The following is a 25003-nucleotide window of genomic DNA, read 5'->3' as shown; positions in this document are numbered from 1 at the left end:
GTAAAGAGAAACATCTTGCCTGTTTCTGTGCTAATTACCAAAGGTTTCTTCATTACCAAACTGGTCTTTAATAACAAATGAAGACAAGTTTTCAGCTTGTTTGGTTTGAGCTAATTATCAAGTCTTGCTTCATGTGGTTCTTCCTCAGAGGAAGGCAATAATCAGGACACAGAACATTAGTTTTTCCTTGGCAGACACTGCCACCCATGCCAGTTACTAACTGACAAATCTGAGTCTGGTGGGGAAAGAGATTTTAACCTCACTAGTTGAGCTCAGCCTCAGGACTTCGTAAAAGCAAGTTCCCGCTGTGATTTCTTAGAGCAAGTCTGAGATTTAACCAAAATGCTAAAGACTGTCACTTACAGAAGCTATAAAAAGGTGAGCATGGTGGGAATATTCCATTTTGTTGCCTGTGCAAGTGACAGTGTTCTGAGTTGCCTACAGTTTATCAATGTTGATAATTAACATTTCACCTATGGTTAATTTGAAAAATTGACCAGAAAATGAAAAACTTGTTAGCATGATACCAAGTGTTTGCTAAACCTGATCATACGGAAAGAAAGTTTGGCTGAATCTTTTTGAAATAATGAAAACATTCCAAACCTCCAAAATTGCTCTAGAAGCAACATACGCAAATGAAGGTGGAAGTGTCCACTATGATAATTTGCACTTTATACACTTTCACACAGAGGTCCAAAAGGACTCAAAAACATAAACTAAATTTCACGGATCTCCTCTATGGACACATTTCTTGTTTATGAAAGCAGAGTGGGAAATCAAGACTTAAATTGGGAGAAAAAAAAATTAGGCTGATGGGGAGCATGAGAGCTAGAACCATTTCAAGCTCTGATCACTAACCCACACAAATATCTCATCCAATGTTAAAGAGAAAAGAGAAAAAAACAAATTGAATGCATTCGTATGTTCTTTTATCAAGTGCAAGCCTACATTTCAAACCTTGTCATGCTAAAAATTCATAATTTGCAAGACAAAATCAAGTAGAAAATTAAAGCTTCTTCTAACAAGTGTGATAACGTTTCTTTAACCTATTCCTCCTGAATTTTCTTTCAACAGGTATCACTTGAGCCATCATAATACATAAAGCACTAAGCTATGATGATACACTACATACTTTTGAAGACTTTGCCATCCATTTATACAGTATGCCACTCAAATCTGGAAAAGTAAAAAACACTTCCATATCAGACTGAGACTAAATGTGCAATTTGTGCAATTAGTGTTATCATTGTTGAAAAGAGGGAGAGATCCTGTGGCTGACAGCATTTCAGAGATGGTTTTGTGAAGAGAGAGACAATTGAACTGGCCCCTGAAGAACATGACAAAGTTCCTGTTGAGTAAAACCTAGGGGTAGGTGGAAATGAACACTGCATATGCGTAAGACAATAAAAAGAGCAACCCCAGAGATTTGTGAAATCTACTAAGTAGTTTGGAGCCTGATTATGCCAGGAACTTGAATTCCATATTAGAAAATATATTTTCCTAATTACCTAATTCTGAAAGAAGTGCAAAACAAATCCCTGCTTTTACCATCCTTTTTTTCCAAATCAAAGAGTCTCAAGTGTCAAGTTCTTCCCTTGAATTTTGTATGTAGAACACAGTACTTCAAATCAACTGTTTCACCACCTGTTTGTGGGTTTTATAATAGGTCATGTCATTTCTCAAGTCATACCTCATTCAAGAAAGCCAGAAGAACTCACTGAATCCTAGGTGTCCTAAGATATTAAATCCAAAAATACACAAGGACATGTCTATAATGTATATTTTTCTCAGGTTCTAGCCCCAACTAGGCCACAGAACCAGAGACAGCCCTTCAAGGTGAGGTGGTTTCACATGTCAATCACTACCTGTATGACCTCATGTAACACACTGAACATGTTTAAGCCACAGTGTCATCCTGTGCAAACTGGGGACACAACAGTCTCTCATACTTAAGGTTGTTCATTCACTCATTTAAAAAAAGTATTTATTGAGCACCTACTCTTTGTTCAAGACCCTCCTAGGTGCTGGTGATACCACAGTGAATGAATAAGACAGATAAGGATGTTTGGAACACTTAAAAACAACAATACTTACATTTGGCAAAATATATAGAAAATGATGAAAAATCAATAAATGTTAGCTATTAAAATTGTTTTGAACAGTCTGCCACACACCTTACAAATATGAACAAGTCTGTTTACTGTCCTGAACCCGAGTTCTGATTTTTAAAACAATAAAATTAGAACATAGGAATCCAAAAACCCTTTCTAGCTTCCATATGCTGACTACACAGCTAATAAGCTCTCCTGAGTCTTTTGAGATACCAGAAAACAAAAAGGGGTTTTAATAAAGAGAGGGAAAAAAAATACCTGATTCACAGATTCATATAAGTTATAAAAGTCAATGCTATAATTTTCTGTATATATTTCCTTTTATTTTTTCCCTCCTTTTATTATTTCTCTCCATTATGGCAATCACCAGTTTGTTCTTGTTTGAATCTTTTTTTTCCAGATTCCATATATAAGTGAAATCATATAGTATCTCTGTTTCTCTGTCTTATTTCAGTTACCATAATACCTGAGGTCCATCCATGTGGTTACAAATGGCAAGATTTCACTCTTTTTATGGCTGAGAAATACGTCATTGCATATAATATGTACATCTTTATCCAATCGCCTACAATGTACACTTAGGTTCCTTCCAAATCTTGGTTATTGTAAATAATGCTGCAATAAACACAGGAGTCCAGGTATATTTTTGAAATCGTGATTTTGTTTTGTTTTGTTTTTTCAGTAAACTGCCAGTAAGTAGAATTACTGGATCTCATTGTATTTCTGTTTTTAACTTTCTGAGGAGCCTCCATTCTGTTTTCCATAGTTGCACCAAGTGACATTCCTACCAACAGTTTAGGAGGGTTCCCTTTCCTCCACATCCTCACCAACACTTGCTATTCCTTGTTTTTTGATACTAGCCATTCTGATAAGTATGAAGAGTTATCTCCTTATAGTTTTGATTTGCATTTCCCTGATGATTAGTGATGCTGAACATCTTTTCATGTGTCTGTTGGCCAACTGTATGTCTTCTTTGGGAAAATGTTCTCTCTGGAAAAATATCAGGTTCTCTGCCCATTACTGGATTATTTGGGGTTTTCTGGTATTGAGTTGTATGAGGTTTTTTTAATATTCTGGATATTAATCCTTTGTTGGGTGTATCATTTGCAAATGTATTCTCCCATTCACTGGGTTGCCTATTTGCTGATGGTTTCTTTTGCTGTGTAGAGCTGTTGAATTTTATGTGGTTTCACTTGTTTATTTTTGCTTTTGTTCTCCTTGCCTGGAAGACATATTCAGAAAAAAATTAGTAAAACACTGCCTATGTTTTCTTTAAGGATTTTTGTGGCTTCAGGTCTTACATCTCTTCAGAGTTTATTTTTGTGTGCAGTGAAAGAAAGTGGTCCAATGTCATTCTTCTACATGTAGTTGTCCAGGACTTGCAACACCATTTATTAAAGAGACTGTCATATCCCCATTGTATACTCCCATTCTCCTCTGTCATATATTAATTAACCACATAGTGTTGGTTTATTTCTGGACTCTGAAGGTGGTTCCACTGATCTATTAGGCTATTTTGGTCCAGCACAGTACAGTTCTGATTATTACAGCTTTGTCATATAGTTTGAAATCCAGGATTATGATACCTTCAGCTCTGTCCTTTCTCAAGATTGCTTTCGCTATTGTTATTCTAACAGGGATCACACTGACTCTGTAGATTGCTTTGCCATTTTAACAATATTAATTCTTTCTATCCATAACATGGAATAACTTTCCATTTATTTATGTCACCTTTAAGATCTTTCATCCATGTATTATAGTTTCTAGTGTACAGGTCTTTTACCTCCTTTGCTAAATTTATCCCTTGGCATTTTATTCTTTTCGATGCATTTGTAAATGGGATTGCTATTTCTTTTCATATTTAAAACAAATAGCATTCTACTATTAGAATATCCACAAATATTGAGAGTGATAGTGCAGGCAATACTATCACATTTGGTAGGGACATTTTTGGTTGAGATTTTTTTGTTTGTTTGTTTGTTTAAAAAATTGGGTGGACACAAATGCCTAGGGTGCCTAAATGGTTTTCTTGGCTTCACTGGAGATGGCTGGTAATTATAGATTTGCTTTGTTTATGTCACCGTATTCCTATTATGTTAATATGTGTGTGCAAATTAGTTAGTAGTTTAAAACCTATACATACTTAAGGTACTATACAAGAAGATATGTCAAAGAAATAATCAATCCTCCCAAGTTTCCTTCATATGCTACATCTATAGCTTTTCTTCTTCCTTCCTAATTACAAACTTTAAATAGAATTCGTGCCTCATATCGAATTTACCGAGTATCATAATTCCTCCAGGTGGTAACGATACCTCGAGACAAGTGCTGGGCATAGAAGCCACAGGGCATAAATCTGCAAAGAAGTAAAAAGCTAACCTTTGCAAACAATATGGCTTCTCTCTCACTTACCAACTTTACATTTCCCTGTATGGCCCCGGAAGATGACTGGTTAGCCAGAGACGGGTAAGATTCCTCAAGGGAGGAACAACCTAAGACAGGCACAGTCACAGGGGGGCCATCAGGTGAGAATTTGGGGATCAACAGAGGTGAGGCTCAGAACCTCACCCCCCCTGCTTTGAGAGAAATCTTCTGCATCCGTGGATGTCTTGCTGCCCTTGTCTAGCCTGGATTAATACTTAGTCCATAGGCACACACCTGATCATCTGATCATCTACATTTGCCTTCTTACAGCACTAAACTATGTTTTCTACCTTTATCTTGCATCTACCTACCACTTCAGCATTTTATTAAAAATAAAAATAATAATAATAATAGGAGAAATGTGGGATCAACATATAAATCAAGTACAAAAATCAAATGAATATTCATATTTGACCTGATGGTTTATAGGTCATATTGCATGATCAAAACCGAAAGTTTCTGTGATGACTGCCCTTGTACTGTTCACCATGTAAGAATTTATTCACTCTGTAAGAATTCGTTCACCATGTAAGAACTTGTTCGTTATGCTTCAGAAGATTGGAGACTGACGAGAATTAGGCTTGAGATGGATTAATGATTGTACATTGAGCATTGACCCCCCTATACTGAATTTTATTGTTGTTAACAACCATTTCATCAATAAATATGAGAGATGCCCTCTCAAAAAAAAAAAAAAAAAAATTAAAAGAATAGGCCAATTATATGGGTAAAAAAAAAAAAAAATTGGGTGGACAAAGTAAAATTTCTTCAAAGTATCTGTATGACAGATAACCAGACTGTGGGACAGACAGTTGATCCAATTATAGCACCAATCAAAATAGCTGCCAAGTTATATATATAGAACAAACACTGCCAAATGAACAGTAATGTTGAACTGCCACTTTTGTGGTCTGTATGGAGACTCTTCATTTGAAGTCTCAAACACAACTGGACTTTCACCAGAGTGTTCTTTACTTCTGCAGTGGAAGTTTAGCGAGACATGCAGAAAATCTGTTTCAAGCCAACTAGTTCATTGATTTGTCAGTTGGTGAAAATTTGTCATTCAGCATTAGACCCTGAATCTGTAACATGGACATTCATTTATGATGCAAAAAAAATGAAGAACCAAGAGGGCTTCATGCATGACTCACCTTACTTTTACAATGTGAAGTACGTGTGATAATAAAATAGTAATAACAATAGCAGAAGCTACCTTTCCTGAGGGAATGTTAAGCCAGGAAATTTACTTATGATTTCATTTAACCTCACAATAACGCAGTGAACTAGGTATTATGCTTTCTGTATTTCACATGAGGTAATGACTCAGTTCCGAAGATCACACAGTTAGAAAGCAGTGAATGTAGCCTGAAAATTGTCACTACTTTTTGTTAGTGATGGGTGCCAGATAGGTAGGCTTGAAACTTTATAGGTACAAAAGTGATTCAAGAGAATATAAATGAGTCATCCCTGGACTTCTTAGCACAGAGACCTTCATTTTCTGCTTTTACATTTCAAAAGATGACATGATCAAGAAACCATTTGCTATTGATAGATAAGTGCTTCTTCAAGAAAGAAATTCAGAGCCCATTAAAGGAAAGGAAAAAAAAGAAAGAAAGAAAATGTACCAGCTCTCATTTGCTCTCTACGTTAGACAGCCAGTAAGCACACTTAAAGTTCTGGCATCAGAAGCAGACTGCCCAGCACTACTGCGATCTGCAAGAGTTTGCATCTTAAAAGTTGCCTCTTTGGCAAGTCAAGATACTTCATAAATTTATAAAAAGGGAAGGCCTTCCTTTATTTGCGTCCCTATTGTTAATAATTGTTAGTAATGTTCCAATACATGCTGGAATGAACATACTTCTTTTTTTCTCATTCCCTCACTAGAATTTACCTCTCTTGGAGCAGAGAGTTTTTAACTTCTTTATTCAGTAACCTCAGTGACTAGAAGAAGTTGAGCATAACAGGTATTCACTATATATTTGTTAATAAATGAATAAATTAATTAATATGACTGAAAGTGAGTTGAAGAAAAATGCCATCCAGTTTTTATTTTTTTTAGGGTGTCTTGAAACTATCACACAACTCAGGAGCTGAATTCCTCTGAACCAGTCATTCCCTTGTTTATCTGAAAAGTTTATGTTTTCAAAATAATATCTAGGACAAGCACAATACTGTTTCACGTATTTCATTCATTATGAAACCAGAGAAACAAGGAGTCTGAAAGGATGACTAGTATCTAGACTACATCACGGAAAAAACTCCTCCAAGTCTAATGATTCCCACTTCAAAACCTTCCCTTTATAGATTCTTATATAATATATGCTCTACGTGTTATCAAAAACAAGTGGTAACAGCTTAGCACCCAAACAGCTTAAACAATCTCTAGGAAGATTTCTTATTTTTCAGCTCACCCTGTTGCTTTATCCTGAGAAGCCTTCTTAGAGCTGCTAGAACTCCCCTAAACTACTCCCTAAAGACAGCTACCAACATGATTTATGTGGCAACCTGCTTATTTGTCTTCAAGGCGCTAAGCTTTAATGGCTAAAGTAACTTAGTCCCTTTGGCATTTGGGGCCTTACTCTAAGGGAAGCTATTTTCCTCCCCACTCCATTCCCATTGCTGCTTCACCCTCTTTAATAACTTACAGCTTCTTAGAAGTACTAGGAAAGAACTCTCCGCACTTTTTGTACCTCTTTCTCTCCCCCTGGCCATTCTAGAGGTGGGTAGTGACTGTATCAATAAAAGGAATGCTAGCTACTGTAACAAAGAAACCTTTGACTTTCAGTGACTTAGCACAACAGAAATTACTATTTCACTCACATAACAGTTCAATGCCATTTGCAGTGGCTGGAATGCAATTGTCTCTCATGATTTAAGGACCTAGACTTCTTCCATGTATGCTTCTACTATTTGTTAGAGTCTTGGAAACCTCTGCATCCAAGCAGCCAATGAGAAAAGGAAGGAGCTGGTGAAGAAAGCACAACATAATCCAGAGCTGACATACATCCTTTCCTCTAATATCCCATTAGCAAAAAGATAGTCATGACCACACCTGGAGACCAGGAGAGGCGGGAATACATACTTGGCTGGATACCTTTCCAGTGAAAACTCCGCAATAAGGAAGAGGTACGATTTTTTTAAATTTTTTCGCAGATGACATGCCCTCTGCCATAGTGAACTATAGACACCGCCTTCCACTGGGGAGGGTAGATTGTTGGGTTCCAATCTGTTTGCAGGTGCCATGTCTCTCTTCCTCTTTGAGCTTTGTTCTGAACTACCGACCTCTGGTTTTCTTCTTGTGGTAAGCCCTCCAGGTCAGACTCTTACCCTGCAGAGGAGGTCTACAGTCCAGTCGCCCTGTCTATGGCTGGGTGAATTAACTCAATTCACAGGGAAGGTGGAATAGGAGGCCCATGTTGGCCTCAAATCAATCCAAGCTCATTCTACCATCCAGCTTTACCAACGATACACCTGATATTTTTCTAAGTTTCTTTTTGACAGACAGATAGACAGACAGACAGACTGCAAACTGGATCAAATTAGTAAGAGAAAAGAGGAAATTGCCCCACAAGGGCCCCATAATTATGATGGGGGATACTCAAATTTACGCGTAATTTTCCTAAATTAATGGCTCATGTTTGAGCTGGCTGATCTGTATTAAAGAAATTAACTACACACTAAAACTTGTGAACATTTGAGAAAACAAAAATATTAAATCTTAAAGCTTCCAAGTGATCTGAATTCTTGAAATTTAAATACTTCCCAAGATAAACCTAAAGACTCAAACAGAACAGAAATGTTTAATGGGCAAATATTTTGACTCCTTTGACCATGGTGCCAGCCATTGTTCAATCTCCTTGCTGGGATTTTTGATGGGCTGCTTTCCAAACTTCAAGGACCTGCCTATCTGGAGTGCATCAGCCCCACACCTATGTGTGGGATCCTGCACTCACTTCTTTTTATGTCATGCTCCAGTATCAAATTCAGTACTGGGTGGTCTTTCAAAGTGTACTGGGTGGGGGTGCGGGGAGAAAAAGGCAGAGCTCTTTAAAGAAGCATTTGGGTGGCCTTCCATTGAAAACAGAAACAGACTGCACAGAAAACAAGAAACCAGTATATCCTGGTAATCCATTTATGCCCAGCCCCAGTGTCAGTGCACTAAGGCTAACCCCTAGTGGCCGTGGGAGTCGGCTTCAGCTCCCAGGTGGGCTGGCACACAAGCTGCTTGGAACTGCAAAGGAACAGCTGGCTGGCTCCAACTCAAATATGAAGGAAATATTATGTGTGAGTTACAAAAAAAACATTTAAGGCATGTGTGGCCTCTTTTCTCTCCTGGCTATTGTGGTGTCAATGTTTTGGATTCATGGAAACAGAATCACATGTAAAACTTTAATGCTGATTTTTAACTTCTCTGTCAATATGGAGCTGTTTTTGGCATGAACATTTAGCAGAGCAGCTATTTCCTCATCTTTTTTCTGCAATAACAACGTTTAAAACCAATTAAAGATGTGAGTACAATCCCACTCTATTTTCCTTATGGCAGGACAATCTTCAATTATAACAGAGATGTCTATACAAATAAGGTTAAATAGAATGTAGTCAGTAATATCAAAGTATGGGTTTATCAAGAACATTAATTAGAAAGATGTACTGATAAGGTGGTTATTTGAACAGTAGTATACTAATGAAGATGAAAACAAAAAGAAGGAATATACTATATTGTTTATATCCCAAACTAACTTTTGTTAAAATTTGTAGATTTTTAATAAAGAATCTAAACAATTCAACAACTGACTAGTTAACTGATTTCATCAAGTTTTCAAATTCAAAGAATGCAGTACGTTACTGTATGAAAACTTAATACATTATGGAGACCCCTAAATCCCTAAATTTTTCAATGGTGATAAGATTTTATACCATCACTTAATGAAGACTCCTTTTTTTGGTTTGTAAATGCCTATGTAATACAATCAAGTGAAAGAAAGGTCAGGTAAGGCTTGTCTTGATTTTCTAGAACTATTACAGTCTAGTGCTGAGAAAAAAATAAACATACTCTGGACCACATATTCAAAGTTTAAAAACCCTGCTTCTGTTGCGGTCATACACCTCAGGTCAGGGCTTATGTAAGAACATTGTTACAACCACCACATCCCATGCAACAAAGTGGTAAACTTTGAAGAGCAACAACTCTTCTTTCCTAAGCCTTCTCAATGACTGACATGCGGGAGGTAAGATGACTTTAGACGTGGGGTCCCATATCCCATTCCTACAAAACTGGAAGCTAAACCATCTGCCTTCCCTTCAAACCCTCAGAAAAGAGCAACTGTCTTTTATTTAAAAGTTACACAGCACCTCAACTGGTAGAGTCCCTGGAACTGCTGGTGTTTGGAGGCAGGTGCAGGAGGGAGAAGCTATTACTGAGAGAAGTGCTCAGGATCTGGGAATGCATGAGACGTCAGCCTATGTCCCAGCCTTGCTGTCTGGTAAGATTAAATGAAGGCCTGTGAATCATGTGGAAAGTGGCTGAACCTCAGCAGCCAGCCAGTAACTAGGCCAGGAGGACTGACCACAGGACATGAAGATCCCATCAGCAAGAGATGTAGAGATGAACAGCCAACTCATGTACAAGGAAGGGAGCTCAAGAGGCTCAAGTCAGCCCCTTCTGTCTTACTCCAGAGGCGATCCAAGGAGAACCCTCCAAAGGGCCTTTGAAAGAATCCACAATATGCCCCAATAAGAGCAGCCATTTGTGTTGGTCACACAGAACCAGAGAACTGTCAGCCGCTGTCTGACTGAGAATATGTAACAATCAAAGTAAGAGAGGGCAATCACCTCGGCCAGAGTACCTATGAGGAAGCAGCATCTGCCACCCTCTCACTGCTGCCCACCCTGCCGTCAGAGGAGTCAGTGAGGAAGGCTCAGTGTGAGGGAACGAAAATACCTTCCCTCAGAGAACAAGCCACGGGAGCTTCTGATCTAACCCTCCTGGAGTGGGTGAGGGCATGGAGAAGCACTGAGGCTTAAGTTAAGATGAAAACATTAAACTGAATAGTACAAATACCACCATAAAGGCTAATTCCAATATATAAAGAGCTCTTAAGGGGGGACAAAAGAAAAATGTAAAAATTGAGAAACACAGGCCCTGAAGCTCTTGATAAGACACTCATAAAATTATAATTGAATTTGATTTCTCATCCATCACATTGACTGTAATATTCAAGCTAAACAATATATCATGAGCAAGGGTGCATAGGAAAAGGGGCACTCTAACACATTCCTGGCTCCAATGCAGAATCATAGTATCATTTTCTACAGACGAAAATTTGGCAGTATCCAAAATGTCTACCTTTGCATTTGCCCCCAACTCAGTCCACACTTCTAGGAAATAACCCTGCACCTCCACAAATATTAAACAACTTATACACTTGGGTTATTCAGTCTGTCATTATTTGTAATAGCAAAATATTGGAAGCAACACAAATATACATCCATATGAGACCAGTTAAATAAACTATATTCCATCTGCACAATCAAATACTGCTCAGCCATAAAAAAGGAATGTGGAGACAGAGATGGGACAAAATGGGAGGATGGGAAGGAAGAATGACTCCGAGGGAAGATTCTGGGATGCAGAGGCCAGAGAAAGTGGAGTTAAAGCCACAGACTAAGCAGGCAGGGGGACCCTGTGGGCCCAGAGGACAGGGCATGAAGCCACACAGGATTATTCTCAGGCTCTGAAACCTAACAGGGTTGTAAACTTGCTTTAGACTATGAAAGCAACTCCTTAATTCCTTGCAATTTCTCCCTTTCAGAATAAGACTATCTATCCTAAACTGTCCCATCCTTGCACTCTGAAAACAGATAACTAGTTTTCTAGTTTCACAGGACCACAGTTGCAGAGGAATTTGCCACATGGACTGACTGGCTTAAACAACAAATATTTATTTCCCACAGTCTGGAGGCTGAGACGTCCAGGGTCAAGGCACCAGCAGATCTGGTGTCTGGTGAGGGCCCTCTTCTGGGCTGCACACTGCCAGCTTCTCGTTTTATCCGCCTGTGGCAGAAGGGATGATGGAGCTCTAAGGGGTTCCTGTTGTAAGGGCACTAATCCCATTCATGAGCATTCACTCTTATCATCTCATTATTTCCCCAATTCCCCCAGCTCCTAATACCATCACACTGGGGGTTAGGATTTCAACACATGAACTTTGGGTGGAGACAAATATTCAGTTCACTACAATGGACCGTACCCAGAGTCTCACCCATACCTTATTTAGAGTATTTAAACGATGAGATTTAGAACTTTTTGAGCTGATTAAGTATAGATGAGATTTTAGAGTTGATGCTAGAATGGATGAGACATTTGGGGATAGAAGATGAAGTGAAGGAATTTTTCAAATTATAGGACATGAATTTTGGTGGGCCAGAGTACACTACTGTGGGTTGAATGATGTCACCCAAAAAGTTATGTCCACCTGGAGCCTCAGAATGAAAACTTCTTTGGGTATAGGGTTGTGGAAAATATAATTAATTAATTTACAATGAGGCTATGATAGATAAGGGCAGGCTCCAAATCCAAGACAATTGGTTTCCTTATAAGAAGGCAGATATACCAGAAAGCCCTGTGAGGACAATGAAAGTGACTGGCATGATGCCAAGGCAAGGAAGGCCAAGGATTGCTAACCAAAAGCTAGGAAGCTGCAAAAAATGTTTTTCCTCTAGATCCTTCAAAGTGAGCAAGGTCTTTCTGATTCCCTGATTTCTGGCTTCTAGCCTGCAGAATGTACAGGGAAAAAATAGGTTTTTATTGTTAGAAAAAAGGATGAGGAATACCTGTATGAAAGAGTACGGTTCTATCTTTAAGTCAAAAATAGCAAGATGCAAAAGAATATATATAGTAATTCCACCTTTGATATTAAAAAGAAATTACATACACATGGAAGATAAATCATAAATTTAAAAAAATGATTACATGTAGAAAATCAGTAAAAATGAGATGGAAGGTACAGGGTTCAACTGAGTGTGTCTGGATATATTTTTTGGTATTACTTTGATATTTGAACCATGTAAATGTTTTAAATAGTCAATAAATAGAATTACATCAAAAGAATAAAAACATCCCAAAATAGACTAAAATAGAAATAAGCAAATCTACTTTTTATCAAATTTATAACTGAAGCATGCAAAACATAATTAATTCATATAACTTTGGGCACAGTAACTGACTATATATTCCCCCAAAAATGGCCAAATTAGAAAACTTAAAAATGGACTGAATATTAAACAGTATTATAGAATTACTTTTAACCTTCTGTATTTCCATTAAAATTTTCCCAGTTTCCATAACACTTTCAAAAATTTTAATTACAAATCATTTTATTAGCATGATAATGGAATGTGGTACACTTATTCTTAACAGACGTGTTTTATATAGTTTTTGGGAAACAATGCCACAATACCTACAAGTTATTTTTAAGTAGTCAAAAATATATACATATATGTCTATATATAAACATAGAAATAGGGAATTATGCACATTTATATGATATGTATACATGATGAATAAAGATAAAAGATGCATACTAGTAACTCTATTCTTTATACTTTCTATGAATTTGATAGAGAGTTGGGTAAAAACAGGCTAATCTTTATAACCTGGAAAGAGACTATTTAACAAAACAAAGTTACTGAAAAATTCTGGAATCAGGCAGAGATTTATATGGGGAAAAAAAAATTCTATCAACTGGGCAGTTAGTGGAAAAATTAACTAATTTGTACCGTCAAAGAGGGAAACTGCTCGCCATATTCATCACATGTGGAATAACAAACCTTTAAGGGCCTTTTGGCATCAATTGAAAACTATTCCTGACTCATTCCTGTGTCCCTGGGACTGAAGGATGTATATGTAAGAGCAAAGGCACAGTCTGGGAATCCTCAAATTAGGCCACATGAAAACAATGCCATTTCTCTGTCATATTTACTTCAAATGCACCCAAATTCTTAAGTAAGTTTCCTAAACTTTTAAGACATAGGGTATCTGTAGCTTCTTGTAAAAGATGACATTCTTGATGTGGAATCCTTCATTTACCTCTTATGGCTTGCCAGACACCATTAAATAAATGGGAAAAGGTAAAAAATACTACCTAGAAAAAATTATTTCATAAAACTGATTGTCATCAGCTAGAAAAGAAGGTAGAATTTAGTGACTTCAAACTAAATAATGAGGATATACAAAAATGAGTGGAACTTTGAGGCATTCCACAACACTGGTAAAAAAGGAGAACTACTAAAGAGAATATACTGCTGCATGCCTGCATAAATAGATACAAATTATTCTTGAGACTTCAAGTAATCGTTGGAAGATTTTAGAATGTTAAAGAAAAACAAACGTTTTAGATTTAAAAACAGAATTTGTACATTTGTACTTTTAGAGCATACATAAAGCACATATACATTACAGGAATTCTACAAATTATTAATAAGTATCCTGATACAAGGAGGTGATAATTCTAATTGATCTCAAGTAGGATAACAATGCTGAGTCACAGTAACACAGAAATGATCAGCAGAAACTAAATAATTCAATAAGCCAAAAATATGCCCTAGACCAGAACAGATGAAATTCTCAAATTCTGCAAGCTAAGGATTTTCATAAATCCTGAGAAGTGACAGTGAGATATATTTTCTGACCCGACTTTGTTAACGTCTAAATCTATATCTACATAGCTAGCTAGTTAGCTATGTTTTGTTTTAAATATGCTTCATGTAACCGTATAGTTAATATAAATAGGTATCTCACTTCATCACATTTGTTTAATCATTTTGGAACACATATTAGCAATTTCCACTTCAAGATTAATTTATTGTGCTAAGCATCCTGGAAGAGACAACTACCCGAATCATTATGTTCCTATTCTGCCTCCACCCTGCCCAATGCCCCTGCCCCAACCTAGTGACGGCTCTACACCCCAGGTGGACAGTTTGTCCACACTGAGAGAATACAAATGAGTTCTCTGTATCTAAATACTGAACCCGTATCTACATCCAGTTAAAGTAGAGTTAACAGGGGCCAGATTTCCCAAACCACCTAAAACACTAGAAGTATGGAAAAAATATTCTTAAAAAAGTTTTCAAGACATTGGATATCAGGCAATGAGACAATGATTCCTGGCCGATGGGAAACACATGAAGTGAACCCTACACTCACTTCTTCATACTGCCTGTTGAGTTTCTAGGCTGCAGCATGGCGGGGAGGAGCCCAGGCAGAGCACCCTCAAGCTCGCCAAGCTGAGGACACTTAGAACTGGTTCTCTAGGAAAGGGAAGGCAGCTGGAGTTTGCAATGAGAAAGCTGCACAAAGATGGATCTGCAAAAGTCTGTAGCTTAGTGCCTCTCGACACAGGTGAGCTTCTTGGATTTATGAGTTTGGGATCTGATAGTATCTATCAACAGTTAATTAAAGCCAGAGGAACTACCAAAGCTAGAGAAACACCTGAAAGAATTTACAGGAGTAATACCCATGATTCACGAACCCATCAGCCAGAATTGAAAACCTCATCATTCATGGGCATCCAAGTTCACAGAGAACTCAGAATAGCTTTGCCTTAATAGCGGGGAATATGAACCCCAGCCAACAGATTATAGGGTCTTGCCCAGCCAAGTTTAAAACCGAGGCCTAGAAAGATCAAACTGTTTTTAAGTAACTAAAATATTTTCTAGTAAAAAGCTCAGCAATACTCACAGGACTGGAAAATTATCCAGGCAACAAACAAGGTAAAATTCACAATGAATAGCTGATACCTCATTAAGATTTTCTATTCAAAGGAGCAGAAAACTATGATGCATAATGGGGAGAAAAGTCAATCAACTGAAATTGATCCAGAAATAACACAACTAACGGTATTAGTCCCCAAGATTCAAAAGTTAATATATGTGTATTTCATGTGTTTACGTAACTTGAGAAAAGACTGAGAATGTTAAGTATAGATATGGAAGATTTTATATATCCCCAATTTAAATTCTAGAAATAAAAACTAAAATATTAGAGATGAAAATACTGAGGATAGGATTAAGGGCATATTATACATAGTGGAATAGAAGATTAATGAATTTAAACACCTAACAATGCAAACTGTTCAATAAGAACACAAAGAAAAAAACTGGGCGGATAAACTGCATGAGCTGGGAGTCAGATTAGTGTCCTAATATTGGTGTACTTAGTTCCCAAAAGGAGGAGAGGATATCTATTTGAAGAAAGAGTAGGTAAATTTTTCAAATTTATTTAAAACTACAAACTCCCAAATCCAAGAAGCTCTACAAACCTCAAGCATAAGAAACATGAAGAAAACTACACCACAATAAATTATAATCAGATTAAAGCCAGTGATAAAAAAACAAAATAACCTAAGAACAATCAGATGGAAAAAAACACAGCATGTATAGAGAAACAAAGATTTGGATGAGAGGAAATTTAGGATTAGAAATAATCCAAACCAGAAGACAGGAAAGTAACATCTTAAAAGTACAAGAGAAAAAGGTAAACTGTCAACCTAGGTTAAATGCACAGGAAAATATCTTTCAACAAAGATAAAATAAACACTTTTTCAAATACATTAAAGCTATTAGCATTTATGACCAGCAGATCCATGCTATAAAAAATGTTAACAGAAATCCTTCTATAAGAAGGAAACACCAAAATGAAATGTATATCCACATGAAAGAATGAAGAGCACAAGAAATGGCCTAACTACACGGATAATGTATTTTTTTCAATTTTAGTCTCTTGAAATAAAACTGTAGTTATAAAATAACACTATACTCTTTTCTTATACATGTAAAAATAAAATGTGTAACAGTAACAGTCCAAAGACTGGGAAGGGAAAAATGCAATTATACTATAGTCAGTAAGTACCTTAACACTATGCAGGAAGTGGACCACTATCAACTGGAGGCTGACGGGTAAATTCAAGATGAGTACTATAAAACCTAAAGCAATGTTTAACATGTAAGCTAATAAAGGTCGGAGAGAAGATGAATGAAATCCTAAGGAATAGTAAACTGATGCAAAAGAAATTCAGAAAAAAAAGGAAAAGTTAAAGAACAGAAAATGCGAGAAGTGGAAAACAAATAGCAAGGGTGTAAATTTAAGCCAAACCATATCAATAAATGCATTAAATATTAATAGCTTATTCTATAACGCAGCTGGGCTTCATTCCTTCAGTTGAAGGCCTGCATAAAGAAAAAGGCTGTCCCTTTCCAAGAAAACAAGATTTCTTCCTTCCTGACCACCTTTGAAATGTGACATGGGATTTCTCCTACCTCCAGACTGGCACTGAAACACAGGCTCTTTCTGGGTACACACGCCACTCTGAAGATCTTGCACCTTGCCAGACTCCATAATCATGTGAGTCAATTTCTTATAATAAATCCAAGTATCAGAAATATTTGTTACCAATACTACATATTTTTTAAAATACACAGCATACATGTTATTTATTGGCCCTGTTTCTCTGGAGAACCCTGACTTAATTACGTGTTAGCAGTACTCAAAATACAGTAGTTTAGTACATTAACCAGAAAGTAGATTACTGCAGAGTGTAGAATATTCCATTTTGTAACAATAAAGTGGGTCAGTCTAAGAGGCATAATAATCTTAAATATTGATGCTTCTCATACAGTTTCCATATATACAAAGAAAAAGATTGATCGAAGTGCAAAGAGGAATAAATTCACACTTGAAGTCTAGATTCAATACCATTCTATCAATAATTAACAGAATAAGAAGCACTCACCCATACCCTCGGGACTGGCTGCTCCTCCCGGCAGCATCCAGGTGTCCGGAATTAGTCCCAGGAGACCATCACCGCCAGCAACTCAGTCTTTTCCCTGAAGAACTGCCCCAGGGCCCTGTTACCGCTTTCCGACCCGGGCCACCTGCCGGCACCCCGCAGAGGGGGAGCCCCTCCCCCAGGAGAGGCTCTCTGGACCACCACGGCCGATGCCCACCAGCCCGGCACAGGCCTGGTCGGGGCGAGGGGCGTATGTAGTTTCCCAGGAAGGCAAACAAGGTGAGCTCTGTGGCTTCGGGCCTGTGGGGGAGGAGCGGCGGTCCAGGCCCAAGGACAGAGCGTCTGGCTGGGATGCGCTGAGTGCCCGGGCGGCCCACAGGGCAGAGGGCTCAGGCCGGAGGTGGCGACTCCCCCCATCACTTCCGGGAGGAAACTGGTTCTTGCGGGATCTCTGGAAGTCCTACGGGGGCCTGAGGAGTAAGCAAAGTAGCACACAGGGCTTGAAATTAAACCATCCATCAACTTGACCTTAATGTTTGTAGAACAACTCCAAATAACAGCTTTTTTTTTTTTTCCCAGGAATAACAGAACATATACCTAGATACAGCATACACTGGTCCATAAAATGAGTCTTAATTAATCTTTAAGGATGATTTTCTGACCAAAATGAAAAATTAGAAATAAATAACAAATGTATCTGGAAACTCCTAAATATTTGGAAACTGAATACGCACTTCAAAATATCGCATGGGCCAAAGAATAAATCTAACAGGGAATAAGAAAGCATTTAAATGGAATAAAAAGGCATCAAAATTTGTAGAACATAATTTATGCAGTGATTAGAGGAAAACTTAGACCGTGAGATACCTACATTAGAAGAGAAAAAAGGTTCCAAATCAATTACCTCATACACATGTGAATAAACTGAAGGTTCCTGTGACCAGGATTTTCACCTGGCCCTGGTCAGCTAGCCCACTACACACGTGTTGGCAATACATCATTATTGACTATGTAAAGAGCCCAGCCCAGTGCTCTGGGCGACGTGGTGGCATTGCTGTAAGGCTGCAGGGGAGCAGAGATGAGACTGGAGTGGTGGCAGGGCCGAGGACAGAGACTGAGACGGCTGCCCAATTGGAGATGCCCAGGGGCAGAGAAAAGCTTAGCCATATGCAGGCTCCCTCTGAGTGGACAGGATTCTAGTAACTGACCGGCCACAGTGGGGATAAAGTTGGGTATAGCGCTTTCACCCCATGAACGTTCTACTGTCATTTCTTTGGTCTCATTGAATCCAGAGTGAGCTAGCCCAGGGCTGAAACCCATTGGCAAGACAACACCTTAAACTGAAAAAAGAAGAGAGGAAATAACAAAGGTCACAGTGGAAATCAATGAAAAAACAAAAACAATAGAGTAAATTACAAAGCCAAATCTGATTCTTTGAGAAAATAAAATTGATGAACAATAGAACAATAACCAAACTTAAAAGGAAAAATAAAGTTACCAGTATCAGGAATTAGAGCAGTTACATCATTACAGATGCTACAAATATTAAAAAGGTAATAAGGAACATTATAAACTACTTTATGCCAATATGTTTGACAACGTATGAAATGGAGAGATTTCCTTAAAGACGAAATAACATTGCTTACTTACAAAGAAATAGTTGAATAGACTAAATCTATTAAAGAAATTGAATTTGATTTGTAAATTTGAAATCCCATTAATAGCAAACTTAATTCACAGACGACATGATTGTCTATGCAGAAAATCTGATACAATCTTCAAAAACATGACTAGAACAATAAATGAGTTCAGACAGTTCCAGAACACAAAATCAGTATATAAAAAGAAATTTTATTTCTATATACTAGTAATGACCATTTAGAACTTTTAATTAATATTTACAGTAACATCAAGAAATACTAATTATTTATGGGCATGTCAAGCTAAATGTGCAGGAATATTACCTGAACACAATGATGACAAATAAAAGACCTACGTAAGTGAAAGATATACATGTTCATGGATTAGAAGACAATCTGGTTAAAATGTCAGTCCTTCAAAAATATCTTGATAGACAGATTCAATGTGATTTTAATTAAACTTTCAACAGATTTTTCTCTAGAAATTGATGACATAAACCTAAAATTCATACAGAAATGAAAAGGATATAGTATAGTCAAAACACCTTTGGGAAAGAAAAAAGTGAAGGACTTATTTGACCTTATTACTAAATTTATGATAAAGCTACAGTAAATATCAATGCTGCAATCAAGTGCAGTATTGACGTTAAGTTAGACAAGTAGATTGATGGAATATATTAAGACAGAGTCTGAGAATTAGAGCTCCCATTCAAATGATTATTGAGTTCCTACTTTAGACCAGCCATTCTTCTTGTCCAATGAAGGACAAGATAGAAATTGTCCCTGTCCTCACAGAGCTTAGTCTAATGGAGGGCCGTGAGCCACTGTACAGCCAATTGTACAATGCAGTGTGATGGAAGCCACAGTAGGGGGACATTCAAGGTAGCTGTCGGGGCTCAGAAAGGAAGTGGTGAATCAGACTTAGGAGATGGGAATCTTGGTAACGACTATTATGATGTTTAGAGCAGAGACATACTGTAGGAGCACACTGAAGAAAATTAGTGAAGTACTTCTCTGAAGCTTATTTCTAATTACCTCTCAGAGTTGGGAATCATTAGTCTTAGTTTGGACTTTAATAGAAAATGTGTGTGTTATGATGACATTTGGACAGATGGGACAGAAATTGGACTGTGGAAATAAAAATCCTTGGCAGAAGCACAGGACTGGGTCCAGAGCCCTCTTTGAAACCACATCTAGCCTTAGGCAGCACAGGCATCTGTAATGCTGGGGAGAGGGCTCTAGCCAAGAGAAAATGAATCTTTTATGTTTTAAATCTTGAAAACAGAAACCTGAGTATTCTCTCTAATGGGAGAACATGGCTTTAGCTACTCTGAGATCCTCTGAGAGGAATTACAACCATAAGAGCTATTAAGCATAAATTCCAATAAAAGTATGTAAAGGCCGTGGTTTTGGGCCCTTTCTTAGTAACAGATGGTTGATGGAATTCCAGGGGGAACCCAGTACAAAAAAAGAAAGAAAACAAAGGTGGGGGGGTGGATATTGGGGGACAGCTTGAAATTTATTTCAATTTTTTGGATTTTATATTTTTATTTATTTATTGAAGAAATGATTTTAAAGCAAGTAACATTCATTGAATGCTTACTCTGTGCCAGGCTTTCAGTTTTTTTTGAACCTGTAACTTTAAGTGTAATTGGACAACAAATTCACAAGGGGTAGTTAATATCAAGAGATAAGAAACAATAGAAAGAACAAGGACACAGATAATTCTTAATCAGGTCTAGCGAAATAGCTGTGTAGTTATTTTAAGTCTGGTCAAGTCATGGAGCCTATAATTGAGGTTTAAAATCACTGCATGTTTAAACAAAAATAATCTTTGGGATTATCTTTTTTCAAGTCTCTTTCAAGAACCCCTTTACATGAATGGGTGACCACTGCACATTGACATACACAAGTCAGCCGATTCTCCATCTCTCAGTTCTAAAGGTTTCTCCACACTGATTTGTCAGCCTTGCAGAGGATCCTCGGTACATGGCCATTGTTACAATCAAGTAATTCTAACTAGTCCATCTTTGTGGATATCATAGGAAAGGAAATGTCTATATTATTCTTTCATTATCTTAATTTGTAGCATATAATTCAGCCTCTGAGCTATGCCCCTTTCCATTTCCAGCAAATCCTTTATCCCCACAAGATCAAAGGATTCCACTTACTCTTTGAGTGACTTCCTCCCTTTGACATGTTAAAATAATTTCATTTTACTGGTTTCAGAGACACTTGCAAGGTGCTCTTCGAAGTGCTTTTGTTGTAATTACTCTCCTCATTAATAATTGACTGGGTTTCTTTACTTTCTTCACATGAACTTCCCTACCAAACTGGGGTAGATGCTCTCCTTTTTCTCTGAGAAATTATACAGCTCTAGCAGTTCTCTTTTTAGCTCCTACCTCTAATCCTTCTTATTGTCATTCCTTCATACATGCTTTTCATGGAGAGCAAACGATGAAAAAGCATATAGCCTTTTCTTGTGGGTTATTGACTATCTCCTAAATGGGGCCTATATTTGTTATATTTCCCTTTTTTAAAAAATGTATGGTGTGTGGTATGGATTTCTTGGTTGCCCCAGCCCAACAAGGATGTAGAATTTAGTTATGTTATTAATTTTTGCTTTGTGGCTCACCTACAGCAATCTCCTGGGTCCATTTCTGATCCTGTTTAGGATGAAAGTTCTATTTCTTTTCTTGTGGGATTTAAAAAGCAGTCCTCAATTTAGTAACAACCAGTTCAGTGCCCCCACCCCTGGACCCTGTATCTCTCATCCTGACTGAGCAGTTACTATGTGCTTTGTGTTTGGGTAATTAAAGCCTCCCATTATTATTACCTGCATAAATTTTTTCAGCTTTCCCAATTCCATTTAACATCTTTGGTCTCATCATTTCACTTGAGTCATCTATAATATACGTTCCTCTGTATGAAGTTTTAACATGAATTTATTTTACAGTTGTAAAGTTTTTATATGAAAAGTTATGACAGAAATCTGTTCAGTGAGTTTATTCAATAAATAGGTTTTGAATGCCTATTATATAACAGTTCTGGACACTGGGGATAAGAAAGGTCCAAATCAAAATTCATGTGCTTATATTCTAGTGAGGGGTGGGATAGGGAGACAACAAAGAAATCATTTCAGATGTTGATAAGAGATAAGGAAGAAAGAAAATGGAAGATGGAAGTTTAGAGCAACCCTTCTCTACCAGTTGTACTAGAGAATCTAACTCTACTGCCCTAAGGCACCCTTTATATACAATGAATTAGCTTTTATCCTGTGGGATTTAAAAAGCAGTCCTCAATTTAGTAACAACCAGTTCAGTCCCCCAACCCCCTGGCCCCTGTATCTCTATCCTGATTGAGCAGTTACTTTGTGCTTTGTGCAATTACCAAGGCTAGCTAGAATGACACCTGCTGTGCACTATTCTTGGGAGATGGGAAAACACTGTCACTGAAATTACTTTCTGTTGGGTTTAATACTCCCCTGGAACCTGGGCTGGGAAAGTCTGGGTTAGAAGGTAACAGTGGGGAGGTGGGGAGTTGAGGGGAGTGGAATGCTATTTTGGATTATTCTACCAGGGAAGGCCTTTCTGACAAATAATACCTGAAGCAAAGACCTGAATTCAGTGAGAGAAGGAGGGCCCTGCAAATACAAGGCAGGGTGCGGCTGGGGTGGGGTGGGGGTGTGGCAGCAGAGTATTCTAGCCAGAGATGAGTGGGCTTGGTATATGTGAGGAGCTGTTACCAAGGCTAGCGTGACTAGAGCTGAGTTATCGAAGGTACAGAGAGGCTAGGTTAGGATTGGAGAAGTGGCTGGTGAGGGGTGGAGATGATATGGTGAGACATGCTGGAGACATTTCAACAGAGATTTACTGAACAACTGTGGATCATGATGGGGCAGGACAGGGTGGTGTTGGTTCAAAGATGGGCTCTGTTCTCATGCAACTCACAGTATGGAGTATGTCCCTTGACTTAAATACACTGTGATAAATAACAAGCAAATGGGTGGGAATAGGTTGAGCTCTCCTGGAAGCAGACAGGAGCCAAGCCTTCAGGTACTAGTAATTTATAGAGGAAGCAGTCCTGGGAGGAACTCCTAAGAACCAGGTGAGGGTGGGGTTTCAAGGAACAGATTCAACCTGATCTTCAGGGAGCTCTGCAGTATAAATTAACACTGTGGACTTTGTCACACTTTGAAGCAAAGGAGCTGAGGTTTTGTACATGTACATCTGCTAGTCATTGGCTATGGGCTGCCCCATAGGACAGGATCAGCCAGGTTTCCCCCTGGGTACCAATTTTGATTGGTTGAAGTGGGAGTACAGTAACACTGTGTGAGGAGGAGTCTGAGGCCACATCCAGGGTCAGAAGAGTACTATTAATAATAGTTAATTATTATTTAACACTTCCCACATGCCAAATGCTGCTTAAGTACTTTACATCATTTAATTAGCTCATTAACAAGTATAAGGCAAGTACTTGTATTGACATTGTTTCCATTTTACAGATGAGAAAACAGTGCAGTCATTAATCAAATATCTTCCAAGGAACAAATTGTCCAGGTTCACGTAAGCAGGTAAGTGGAAGAGCTAGTATTTGGTTCTAGATTCTACTCCTGATCACTAGAATAGAGTTGAATGCACTGATTGATTAGAGGAGGGAGGAATGGCATATCATGCATTTGCCATCTTTTCATGCTGGTCTTTGCCCCATCTTTCAAACATCCTCCTTCCGCTTTCACTTCTGGCCAAAGTAAGCCACTTTCTCTTCCACAGTGTTCCATGCTCTTATGCTTTTGTAATGGCTGTTCCTAGGCCTGGAACACCCTTCCTTTAGCCCTCTGGAAGCTAACTGTGGGGAAAATTGAAGTTCATGTGGCCAGGATCCTCACCTGACCCTAAACTACTTGATGAAGTAACTGGCCTGCTGCTAGGCTTCTTCTTCCACACCCATAGGCATTAAGCTATTACTGATTCAATCACTATATAAAGAGCTCTGCCCAGTGCTCTGGGCAGAGGCAAAGATGAGGGTAGATTCTGGACCTACAGACTGCTGGATGCAGAGGTGATCCTAGTGTTCGACCTACTTCTGTGAGAATAAAGCCAGGTATAAACCGTTTTACCCCAAAAACATTCTGTTGTCATTTCTCAGTCTCACTGAATCCACAGTGAACTTGCCTGGGCAACTTGCCCAGGCAAGACACTAACCCTTACTAGTTAGTTCTCTGGAATTCAGTTCAGGACTCTTTTCTGGCAGAAAGTCTTCCCTGATTTCATCAATTAGAATTGGTGCTCCTCCTGTATGCTTTCTTAGGGTGTTATGTGCCTCACTTGCAACACAACTTTTTATTTTTATTTGTAATGGCTTACTTCTCTTAAAATGAGCTAAAAGAAGGGCACATGTTTTTGTTGAATGAATGAGACATGATTCCTCACCTTATCCCTGCTCCAAACTACTTGCACTGTCTTTTACAAGTTACCTGCTTTCCAGCTTTAATTTTTTAATTTTAAAACACAGGAATCAGATCACGTGGAATTTCCAGCTCTGTTATCTTTTTGTTATATCAGTTTGGGAACTTCCAAACATTCTATTCAGTAAGAATTTTTCCCTATTTATATTTGCTTTCTATCATATGCACATAATATTGTATTTTCATCCATAAGCCATTCTCTCTCCTTTGTGGCTGAACTTGATATGTGTGATATCTCCATCTAAACAATTACTTGTTGGGAGGGGTACATGGGAGCTGTATTAATAATGAATTCTTTCTTAAACTGGGGGATGCAGAGGGGCATATCATATTGTTATACATGTACTCTATGTCTGAATATTTTATGAAATTTATAAAAAAGAATATATTCTTTAGTTGTCTCTAAAGAACATAAACTGATCTAAAAAACGTCCAGTGTGTTAGGTTAAGTGGTTATAATGAATAGAAAAAAGGTGCCAGTTATTAAAATACAGATACACAGACATAAAATGTTATCCTAGCTAGATTTGTTTGACAGATGGAGACTAGAATCTTGGGTAATCTTTGGGTTTT

At 38.0% G+C, this 25003-nt stretch overlaps 1 pseudogene; it reads right to left on the bottom strand.

Annotated features, from left to right (window-relative positions):
* The window catches only part of LOC118972044 (olfactory receptor 2T33-like), an 83239-nt pseudogene extending 65454 nt beyond the window's left edge, over nt 1–17785 (bottom strand).
* Between the last annotated feature and the right edge of the window lie 7218 nt (nt 17786–25003).

The sequence above is a fragment of the Manis javanica genome, chromosome 14 (assembly GCF_040802235.1).
Source record: "Manis javanica isolate MJ-LG chromosome 14, MJ_LKY, whole genome shotgun sequence".
NCBI classification, from domain to species: domain Eukaryota; kingdom Metazoa; phylum Chordata; class Mammalia; order Pholidota; family Manidae; genus Manis; species Manis javanica.
This window is presented reverse-complemented; position numbering and strand designations above follow the sequence as displayed.